Source organism: Hibiscus syriacus, unplaced genomic scaffold, assembly GCF_006381635.1.
Source record: "Hibiscus syriacus cultivar Baekdansim isolate YM2019G1 unplaced genomic scaffold, ASM638163v2 tig00112072_pilon, whole genome shotgun sequence".
NCBI lineage: Eukaryota > Viridiplantae > Streptophyta > Magnoliopsida > Malvales > Malvaceae > Hibiscus > Hibiscus syriacus.
The window spans coordinates 357,486-369,053 of NW_024063249.1; the positions used below are offsets into that span (position 1 = coordinate 357,486).

An 11,568-nucleotide genomic window follows, 5' to 3' on the forward strand; every position below is an offset into this window, starting at 1 on the left:
CATAGTGTACAATTACGATGGTTTATGATTAAAATAATCAAGTACGTCAGCATTACATGATATTGCGGAAGCGTGGAAATGAAATGAAGACATTGGAAGATCTATTCAGCGATGATTTTGAAAATGACCGATGGATAAGAATTTGTGGTATTAAAGAGTAAATACCATGGAAGAACAATGAATTGATCAATCTACAAGCATTAGTTTTGGGAGCTATTCATCTAAGAGTTGTTTGATAATCCGATCAATCGACATAGATTGTAAATGTCCTGAACCTTCATTTCTTCCTTACCAGCTCAAGTCATATTCTGAATAATTAATGATTTTGTCAGTTATTGAACTCTTCCAACAGTAATTCTGAATTCTGATATTCTATCAGTATACTGAATATCTGTGTTCCTCTACCTGTAAAGATTATCCAGTACCTCTGAATAATTTCTATAAACTCTTGTGTGTTCCCTAATCGCCTGGATATTTTACCTAAGTTCCGATTTGATTTCTATTATAATACCTGACCTAGATTCTGATCGGATACTTGACCTAGATTTTGATTGAATACTTGACCTGGATTTTGATCTGATACTTGACCTGGATTATTTTATGATTTTTGATATATCCGTTTACGGATGGAACATGTTTTACTTGGGGGTAATGTTGGAGGAAGTATACCTGGAGGCTCCTCGGTTGTGTTCTCAGGGCCTTACTTACCGGCTCCTCGGCTGTGTGCTCAGGGCCTACTGGACTTGACGGTGGGTGTATGGTTCTGTGGAATCTACATATTTTGGACTTGACGGATGGGGGTATATATATATATATATATATATATATATATGTTTTTAAAAAGATCTGAAAAGTTACATGATTTTTGGGAACACACTAGAAAACCTATTTTGATCTCCTGAACCTAGACATCCGAAATATTTCCATCTGAAATGAATACTATTTATTACTACATGCGATATCAATGGACCTCAGCTCAACATAAAGATCTGTAAATATCTGAACCAATAAGGAAAATATGTTTATCTGTATCTGCACGTTTTTCAGCATTATCTGGTAGTTCTGTATTACTGAGCTTTCCGAAGCTCACTCTATTACTCACCATTGCATGTTAAAAGAATTGTACCAGTGCAGTTATCGACATCAGTAAAGGAATTCTTCCGGCGTTGTTTCCAGAAAATGGTACATGTGATTAGGGGGCATGTAATTGTATTTTGATTTATATACGAGTTTAGGAATCTATTTTATTTTTAAATAGTGACAACTGATTTTATTAGTTTACATGTAATTTAAAAAGTTTTAAATTTTCCGCTATTTTTACAGTGGGTCGCTCCTGTGGCCCAAATGTGACACCCCGGTTCAGATCGGGTTATCTGCATCGGTCTGGGGGTTACATTTAGTGGTATCAGAGCTATGGTTTGAGTCAAAATTTTTAAGTTAGACCGACCGGTCGAATGTCAAAATATGTCTGATCAGTACATGCCCCTAGACTACAATCGTACTTCTCTAAGCCGGAACTCTAAGGTTGAGTCTCTATCTGTAACGAGCGAACCTAAATTTCTATCCGTTAAGGCTATACTTGTACAAAAAGGAATACCAGTACCATCTATCTAAATGCTGTAACTATCTCATGAGCCACGTGAGAGTTATTCATCTGAGGAATTCTGACTCGACTCCATAAATGAAATTGGGACATATTGCTGCTCTATGAGCCTATAAGCCTATTCACATATCCAAGCCTGAATTGATTACTCAAGGAAATTTTTGTTCAGATTCTTTTATTGAAATGAGAGAAAGTTCTGATAAGAATGTATACTCAACTGGTTAGGGATTAGTGGAGGATTCGTATTTCTATAAGAGCTACGTGAAAGATATGAAAAAACTGATGAAAGTTTTATTTCTGTAATTATGTGACATGAATGAATTTCGAGGACAAAATTCTTTTAAGGAGTGGAGAATTGTAACACTCCAATTTAGGGGCTAAATTTAAGAAATTATAAATTATTGAAATTAATTGGTATTTTAGAAGAAAATTGAGGATTAAATTGTAAGATTTCAAAGTTGGCGTACCGTTTTAAGAAATGTAAGAAGTTCAGTGGCTAAACTCATGATTTGACCATTTTTATTTTTGGGAGATTTATAAACCCCGTGCGCAGGCAAGTTCAGCAGAATGATTTCCAATTTTCCTCTCCCGTTGACCCAACTTTCAACTCCGATCTACTCGCCGTCCGACCTTCGATCGACGAGCCGAAATCACCATCATGTTCGTTGTCGAGCGAGGAACAAAACCCCTCAAACCTTTCGTCATGAATCGTCGCCGTTCGTCGTTAATTTCAGTCGGAAGTATCGTCGGTATTTTAGTTGGTTTTTCATCGATTCACGACGATCGGGTCATCCGTTTACGACACCTCCCGCACCATCGTGTTCCTTGTGCCGTTCCGAGTCCACCGGTGTCCTCCCTTTTCTCCGACGGCAGCGGCACGTGTAGAGGTGAAGCGGTCAAAGTTTCCGATTCGTTGAAATCGAGCTCTCGCCGTTCAAAAATTTGAACCGAGCTTTGTAAGTATCTCGAAATCGCTTAAAATAATTTTTAGGAATTTTTTTAGGGAATTTTCCGATATCAGGGAACTATTCACGTGCCCCCACGCGCCACCACTGCGCGTGGGGAAGACAAAAGTGATCGGTTTGACCGGTTTTGATGCACAGTTGACTGGGTTGACCGGTCACAACCCGACCGACCCGTTGACCCGACCCGACCCGTTGACTGTTGACCGGCGTTGACCACTGTTGACCAAAACTTTGATTGGCTTTGACCGGGAATTAAACGACCTTTGACTTTGACCGAGTATACCTATCCTGACATTTTTCGACGTTCCAAATTTGATTCCGCATTTCGTTTTTCGAAATTCATACCCGAAGACCTCGAAATTGGCAGTCAAACCCGTTGACTTTGATTTTGACAGAAAATTCCAAATTTCTGAAAAGTCATATTTTATGCTTTTGACGTCCTGAATCCAAATCCGAAGCCCGTTTCGCCAAATTCTTACCCGGTAAGGTGTTTTTATCTGATTTATCATCCGATTCGATCCGTTTATCGCAATTAAGCTCTGTTTCTGATATAATTTATGTTGATATGTATCTGAGGAATTATTGTAAGTTGAATTGAAGATCAAAGGTGTTCGAATGGAATTTTTATGGTCGATCAGTATTGTACAAAAATCGAGGTAATACTTTACTACCTCTTTATGCTTTATAGAACATGTTGGTATTGGTAAATGCACGAATGGAAATGTTTGGTCTCATATGTGTAATTAATGAAGATCTACACTAGATACGAATACGGTAGAAAGTAGATAACTAAATATGGCTCAGATAACTATTATAAGAAATTGGAGGCCAGTTGGAATTAAATTACAAGTTCTGGAATTAAGTGATAAAAGAATCAACCATGGATTGTAGATTATAATTTATCTCATTAAAGGTACTTAGATGATAAATTATGAGAATATTTCGATTAGGTAAAATTACAAAATTACCCTTATGTTGGAAAATGACAAGAATTGTCTCTGGAAGTGGATTAATAAATCTGAAAAATAATTATTGATCTGCTAAAACTATTGATGTGCATAAGAAATGTTAGTTTTACTTGGAAATTATGGATAACCAGTTTTTAAACCCAAGAAGGTTTATGCTAGATACTAGAAGTCTTTTAAGAAATCATTTCAAGATCAAAGAATGTTCGAGGAAGCAATTAATCATAGGATCTCTATATTATATTATTTTCGTTAAGAGCTAATATCGAAATTATCTGGTTAAGAAATTACGAAAATACCCTTGAGAGATAAAATAGTCTGAATTGACCCTGAATGAGAAAGTACTTTGAGGATATGTACTTAACTCGATTAAGTACAAATTTAATTGTTAAGATCCTGTCTTTGTACAGAAAAATTCATGATATTATGTTTGTAAAATCTGAGAAGACACTTGACCCGAAAATATTCGAATAATGAGTAAATACTTGAAGAGTAATTTATCGGGGGTATTCAGCTGTCAGAATTGTTTGAAGGGACTAAAGTAAATGATAAGATTGAATTAAATAATAAGACCGGATGGAAGGAAAAGATTGAAATACCATAGATCTGTAAAATGACCAAAATACCCCTGTAATGAAAATGACCCAAGAATATCACCAAGATCAGGAATGATTGGATATCCTCGAGCTCTGAAATGAATGGAATAAAACTGAATACCAAAATTACCAAAATAACCTTATGGTCTAAACTAGGTAAATGTCTTGGATTAATTAAGGAATCCAAGTAAGCATAGGTATTGGACTACCTTTAAAGGTAATGGAAAATAATTTAAGTGAGTAAATCAACCCTAAAGCTATGTCAATACCTGAATGGCATAGATATTACTGGAACATGTGTTCGTCTTCTCAAGTTTAGCTCGATGATAAATTTTGGAAGTATTCAGCTCAGCTCTAGATCGTATTCAGTACTAAGAATTGAACGTTTGTTCGACAAATCAACCACGAATACCGAATTGAATGGAAGTATAACATGTATCTGAAATTCAGGAACGTTTGAATTACTCTGGAAAATCCTGAAGTAACTGGAATGAACATGACTGCTAAATGAAATAGGTAACCTCAATGACTGAGGATTTAGTAAGTGATTTGGATAAGTCTGGAAACTCTGATGAGTTTACATAGTGTACAATTACGATTGTTTATGATTAAAATAATCAAGTACGTCAACATTACATGATATTGTGGAAGCGTGGAAATGAAATGAAGACATTGGAAGATCTATTCAGTGATAATTTTGAAAATGACCGATGGATAAGAATTTGTAGTATTAAAGAGTAAATACCATGGAAGAACAATGAATTGATCAATCGACAAGCATTAGTTTTGGGAGCTATTCATCTAAGAGTTGTTTGATAATCCGATCAATCGACATAGATTGTAAATGTCCTGAACCTTCATTTCTTCCTTACCAGCTCAAGTCATATTCTGAATAATTAATGATTTTGTCAGTTATTGAACTTTTTCAATAGTGATTCTGAAGTCCGATATTCTATCGGTATACTTAATATATGTGTTCCTTTACATGTTAAGATTATCCAGTACCTCTGAATAATTTCTGTAAACTCTGGTGTGTTCCCTAATCGCTGGATATTTTACCTGATTTCCGATTTGATTTCTATTAAAATACCTGACCTGGATTCTAATCGGATACTTGACCTGGATTCTGATCGGATACTTGACCTGGATTTTGATTGGATACTTGACCTGGATTCTGATTGAATACTTGACCTGGATTTTGAACTGATACTTGACCTGGATTATTTTATGATTTTTGATATATCCGTTTACGGACGGAACATGTTTTACTTGGGGGGTAATGTTGGAGGAAGTATACCTGGAGGCTCCTCGGCTGTGTGCTCAGGGCCTTACTTACCGGCTCCTCGGCTGTGTGCTCAGGGCCTACTGGACTTGACGGTGGGTGTATGGTTCTGGGGAACCTACACATTTTAGACTTCCAAAAAGTTACATGATTTTGGGAACACACTAGAAAACATGTTCTGATCTCCTGAACCTAGACATCCGAAATATTTCCATCTGAAATGAATACTATTTATTACTACATGCGATATCAATGGACCTCAGCTCAACATAAAGATCTGTAAATATCTAAACCAATAAGGAAAATATGTTTATCTGTATCTGCATGTTTTTCAGCATCATCTGGTAGTTCTGTATTACTGAGCTTTCCGAAGCTCACTCTATTACTCACCATTGCAGGTTAAAAGAATTGTACCAGTGCAATTATCGACATCAGTAAAGGAATTCTTCCGGCATTGTTTCCAGAAAATGGTACATATGATTAGGGGGCATGTAATTGTATTTTGATTTATATACGAGTCTAGAAATCTGTTTTATTTTTAAATAGTGACAACTGATTTTATTAGTTTACTTGTAATTTAAAAAGTTTTAAATTTTCCGCTATTTTTACAGTGGGTCGCTCCGGTGGCCCAAATGTGACACCCTGGTTGAGATCGGGTTATCTGCGTCGGTCTGGGGGGCTACATTTATATTAGTTATCTTCACTTTAGACCGAGCCCTTAGATTTAGATTTCTAATAATGTAGTCCCTAATATGAATACTTAGATTTTAGGAGAATTTTTTATTCGGTCTTCGCCTTAATGCCCGATGTTCCATTTCATTTATTCAATTCAATAATTGTTTAAAATCTACTATGATTAATATTAGAGCCTACATTTCTAGGTTTAGCCATCTAGGTTCTTAAGTTACATAATTTGGCACTTTAAGATAGTGGGAAGCCTTAATTAACCCCTTACTATAGTTACGTTCACTAAATTGATTGTTTGATTGCATTTTGATTTTAAAATAAAAGACAATGTTCATTTATTAGGGAGTTAATAGTATATCCTCCGCATAAATGCTCAGTGGTGACTACTGGTAATTCTCAAAGTAAATCAACATCCTTTTCAAAATCCCATATCATGATTTCTTACGCTTCCAGTCACTGTTTTTTTTATTGAGATTGATAATGAAGCTTTTGTATAAATGCCTGAGGGTGGTCGTTTTTGGTCTTGGTAAACTAACATCCTTTTCCAAAGTTTGCATACGTAATGATTTATAAAATAAATAAAACAATTGAACACAAAATTTTTAATTTGGAATATAGGGTAATCGACTAAGTACCAATTTTTTGGCATCGTGGGGGTGCTAATCCTTCTCCACGCGTAATTAACTCCCGAACCAAATTTCTGATATTCACAAACTAAAACTTGTATTTTTGATAAAATAAAAATATTTTATTAAAATTACCTGATTTTAGGTGTTTCAATCGCACTAAAAAATGATTGGTGACAACTCTCAATATTTCATTAAAAACCTTTTCAAAAAACTCCATCGTTGTAACTAGTCGGCTTTCCCGCAGAAGGGCCGGTTGCGACACCTTTTAGGTAAGAAAGGATTGATGACAACTATACCTCCTCAACATGAAGGAGAAATGTCATCTTCGACAAGTAAGTTACCTAAAGATAATTAGATCTCAACATGATGGAGCAATGTTGTCTTCAATTTTGACTTCCACAAGCGAAAGAAGTAAATTATCCAGGTATGACTAGACGTCCTCAACACGAAGTAACAATGTCATCCACAGACTAAGCCTCCTCAACGTGAAGGAACAATGCCATAATCATATTTGACATCAAGCAAATCACCCCAAAAGCGGCCATAATCCACAACACGAAGGAGCAATGTCGTTTTCAAAAGTAAATTATCTAAGGGCGATCAGATTTCCTTAATATGAATGAACAATGTTGTCTTCAGATGCACAGGGTTTCAAATGTGACTAGTCGTCGTCAACAAACCCGACGTCCTCAAATGAATGGTTAATCATCAAACAACTATTAGACTTCCTCAAAGTGAAAGAACAAATCGTGTCTCCATTGAGATTTTTTCTCTTAAAACAAAATTTCATCTTGCTCAACACAGTTTCCCTTGAAACACAAATTTAAACAAAATTTTGTCTCAGTCGAGACAATACTCTCTCTCAAAAGTAACAATTTTATCTCACATGAGATAATTTCTTTTGAAATTAATTTTGTCTCTCTCGAAACAATTTCCTTTGGAACACAAAGCATTGACATTGTTTCTGTTGATTTTTTTCTTGCTTAAAATTTTGTTCTCTTGAAAGTGCAACCTCTAACTTTATTCTCTTTAAAGGAATAAAATTTCACTCTTTTGAGAATGTTTCTCTTGAAATAGAACTTTGAAAAATGTCTCTCTTAATCAAGAGGATCATTGTTAGTCTCGCTTGAGACAATAGTAGATTTCAAAGCAGAAAATGGAACCCAACAAAATTTCGTCTTTCTGTCTCTTCCCTATTCGTGTTTTCACACCAATAGACAGAGGAACAACTGTAGCCATTGAATTTTGTCTGGATTCTAATTCAATCTTTTTTGTTAATTATAGTATTTATTAATATTTTGCATTTTATTTTATTATCACTTGTTTACTTTAATTAGTATTATTAATTTTTTGTTTAGGGTTTATTATGTTTGATGATTAATTATGATTAAATATTAAATACACACATATATAATACATAGAAATAAAAATATATACTAATATCATCTTTTATTTTTCAGGGTACAACCCAACAATTAATTACAATAGTAAAGCCCAATATTAAAAGGAAATATCCAACCAGACCATTGACCCACGTTTGCTGATCCGAGAAGCATTTAGGACTTCATGAAACCTTCAGCCGCCGCCGCCAAAAATTGAACCACCCGAGGGCGCGTGGGATGCACATGCCCACTCCTCGGCTTCCCATCGTCACCAGCTCCGGTTACCGCTGCCATTGGCACCAATTAGTCACTGAGCCACCATTATTCAGCTATACTTCACCTAACCAAAAATCACTAAAATCAAATCAAATCCAAAGAAAATCTAAACCCCAGAAAATCCGGGTTTTTAATGGTGGCTTTCATTGCTTCCATAAACTCTCGTTAAAGACACCACCAAATCTGAGTATAAGGATATCACCATATATAAAAAAGGAGTTTTTCGAAAAAAATGATTCAACAACAAAAAAATGAAACAAGGAGATCATTTGAAAAAAGAGATCAGCATCAGTACGTAAAAAAACGAGGGAAACATATTCGGAAAAAAAACCAAAAACCAGAGAGAGTTTTCAACATAAAATAGAGAAATCGAGAAAAAAAAGTCAAGACGAGAGGAGCAACGGAGATCGAAAGGAGACTTTTTTTTTTGAGGTATTTTCTTTTCTTTAGTTTAGATCCAAGTCAGAGGAGAGAGTTTTAAAAGATTAAAACCGTGGGTTTTGTACGTGTGGGGGTAGAATGGAGGCGCTTTTATGCTTCTTCTCCATGCCTTCATCGTCCTTGGGGAGTCTTTGAGTATAGGAGGCAACGAATGTGTGGCCAAACTTCACAGCGCTACTTTGGGTTCCCCTGGAACCTTAATCCCTAAGGTTTCAAAGAGAATTCTTTCTCTGATTCAAAATGGAGAAATGGTCGTGATTCAAAAGGTGAAATGGTCGTGAAATAAAAATAATTTTTCAAAATAGATTCATAATTAATTTTAATTTTAATTTTTCAAAAAATGTTATGACAGTCTTTTTAATGTAATTATAATTTAATGTTAAAAATAAAATGTACAAAAAATATAAATGACTAATACATTTAAATATATAAATATATTTTTATTTATAAATTTAAATACATTTAAATATAAATATATTTTCATTTATAAATATAAATACATTTAAATATAAATATATTTTCATTTTCATATTTAAATAATTTTTATTAAAATATAATTATATTTTAAATACTAGTTTATACAAGAAAAATAAAATATATAGAAAATATAAATGATCCCTACATTTAAATATAAATTAAATTTTTTATATTTAATAAAAATAATAAAATAAAAAATTAAAAAATCAATTTAAAGTTATATATATAATCATTAAATTATAAATGTGAAAATAAAAAATATTAAATTAGTTTAAAAAATATACATATTGTGAATTCAAAATTTTAGGGTGCCATTAACTATAGTATTAATATATATACATTATTGTGTATTTCTCAACACAAATGGTGAGGATTGCTCAGTGGCTAGGGTACATGTTCTCCTTCCCAGTAATCCGGGTTTGAGTTTATCCAAACATTTTCATTAATATCTGGTTTTAGAAAATATTTTTTATTTTTTATTTTTAGAAAATAGTATTTTTAATTTTTTAAAAATTAGAAAACATGTTTGATTAATATAAATGAAAACTTGAATTCAAAAAGTAAAATAGTAAGAATGTATGTGGAATCTAATTTTTAGAATAGAAATAAACAAATAGTTATTAAATAATTAAATTAAACTATAATTATTAAAAAAATCATTACATAAATTTAACATGTGAGTTATGTAAATATAAAGCAATAAAATTAATAAGAAATTCCATAACACAAAATTTATTTTAGTTTATAAAAAGAATATGATGTTAATATACATTGGAAATCAATTAAATTTAAAACAATATACAAAAATATTGTTATAAGCAATTACACAAAAATGTCATTAGCATAAAAAATATGTTTAGTGGTGATTGAGACCATCAAACTTTTGAGAAAAAATAAATATTGTAGTCCTTGAACTTTTTTGGTACTAAATATGATCCTTAAACTTAAAAAAAATTAATCTAACCATTTAAATAAAAGAATAAAAACGTTAATTGTCACGATACTTATATGACAGTTCAAAAACTTACATGACAATCTACAATATTGATATGATAGTTCACAATATTGTTGTGGCATTACTCAATGGACAATGATGTGGTAGATGGACTTAATTGATTATTTTAGAAAGTTTGAGAACTTATTTAATTTTTTAAAAATTTAAAAATTATTTAGATTAAAAATATAAACAATTATTAAGATATTCAATACATTAAAAATAAAAATATTACAAAATTAAACTATTAAAAATTAATTTAATGGCTACATTGAGTGTAAAAAAAGTTTAGGGACCATGATATTTTTTACAAGAGTTTGAGGGTTTCAAATACCATTAAATAAAAAAAAGCTTCTGTTAGAATGATTTAAACTTGTGTAAGTTAAGTTAAAACTCTAGATATCATATTTCTTTATTTTTCAAATTTTTAAAACAATTTTAATGAAATATTGAAAACATCTTTTTTTATGTTTTCATATTTTAACTTTTGTTGTTTTCATTTTCCAGAAATCATTTTTTAATTTTACAATCAAACACGTTTTCTTCAACGTTTTCTATTTTCTAAGAAATGAAAATAACCTATATTTTCTAAAACTAGACGAACTCTTATTTTTTCTCCAATCGAATGATGACACGTGTCACCATTTGATTGGATAGAAAATTTATTTAGTAAAATAAATTAAAATTAATAAAAAAATTCAAATCATGAGGTGACACATGTCACTAACGATATGTGTCATGATCATGTGTTAACACATGCCAAATCTGGTTGAATGATTAATTTATTAAAATAAATTTAAATTATGCTAATTTTTTTAACTATCACATCAATATTTTCGTCAACTATTAACGTCTAGTGGTTTTATTGAAAATAATTATATAATTAAGTGATCTTATTAACAAAATTGAAAGATCAACGGTTAAAGTAAAAAGGTCAAATAGTTAAGTGGTTAGTGATAACATAGGCCTAATTAGATTTTAGGGTAAACTACATATTTAGTCACCCAACTATTATTTTGGTTTTGTTTTGGTTACTCAACTATTTTTTTCAAAACCATGCCTAATATTAAGGGTGAGCAAAACTCGCTCGACTCAAAAAATAGATTTTTTTTTAATTTTGAGTTATTCGAGTCCACTCGGCTTACCAATTCGGTTTTTGAGTTCGAGTCAAGTTGAAATTTTGAAATTTGAGTTACTAAAAAACTGGAAATTTGACTAAATATTGACAATTTTACGCTTTAGTATTTGATTTCATTAATCCTTCAAGTCAT

General features: G+C 32.2%; 1 long non-coding RNA gene across 1 annotated transcript; it reads right to left on the minus strand.

Annotated features, from left to right (window-relative positions):
- Window positions 1–8,145: 8,145 nt before the first annotated feature.
- LOC120174380 lies at window positions 8,146–9,060 on the minus strand. The gene is made up of 2 exons (XR_005521169.1): window positions 8,878–9,060; window positions 8,146–8,449 (listed from the first exon to the last, which is right to left on the minus strand). It is a non-coding gene; the product is annotated as an uncharacterized LOC120174380 (long non-coding RNA).
- Between the last annotated feature and the right edge of the window lie 2,508 nt (window positions 9,061–11,568).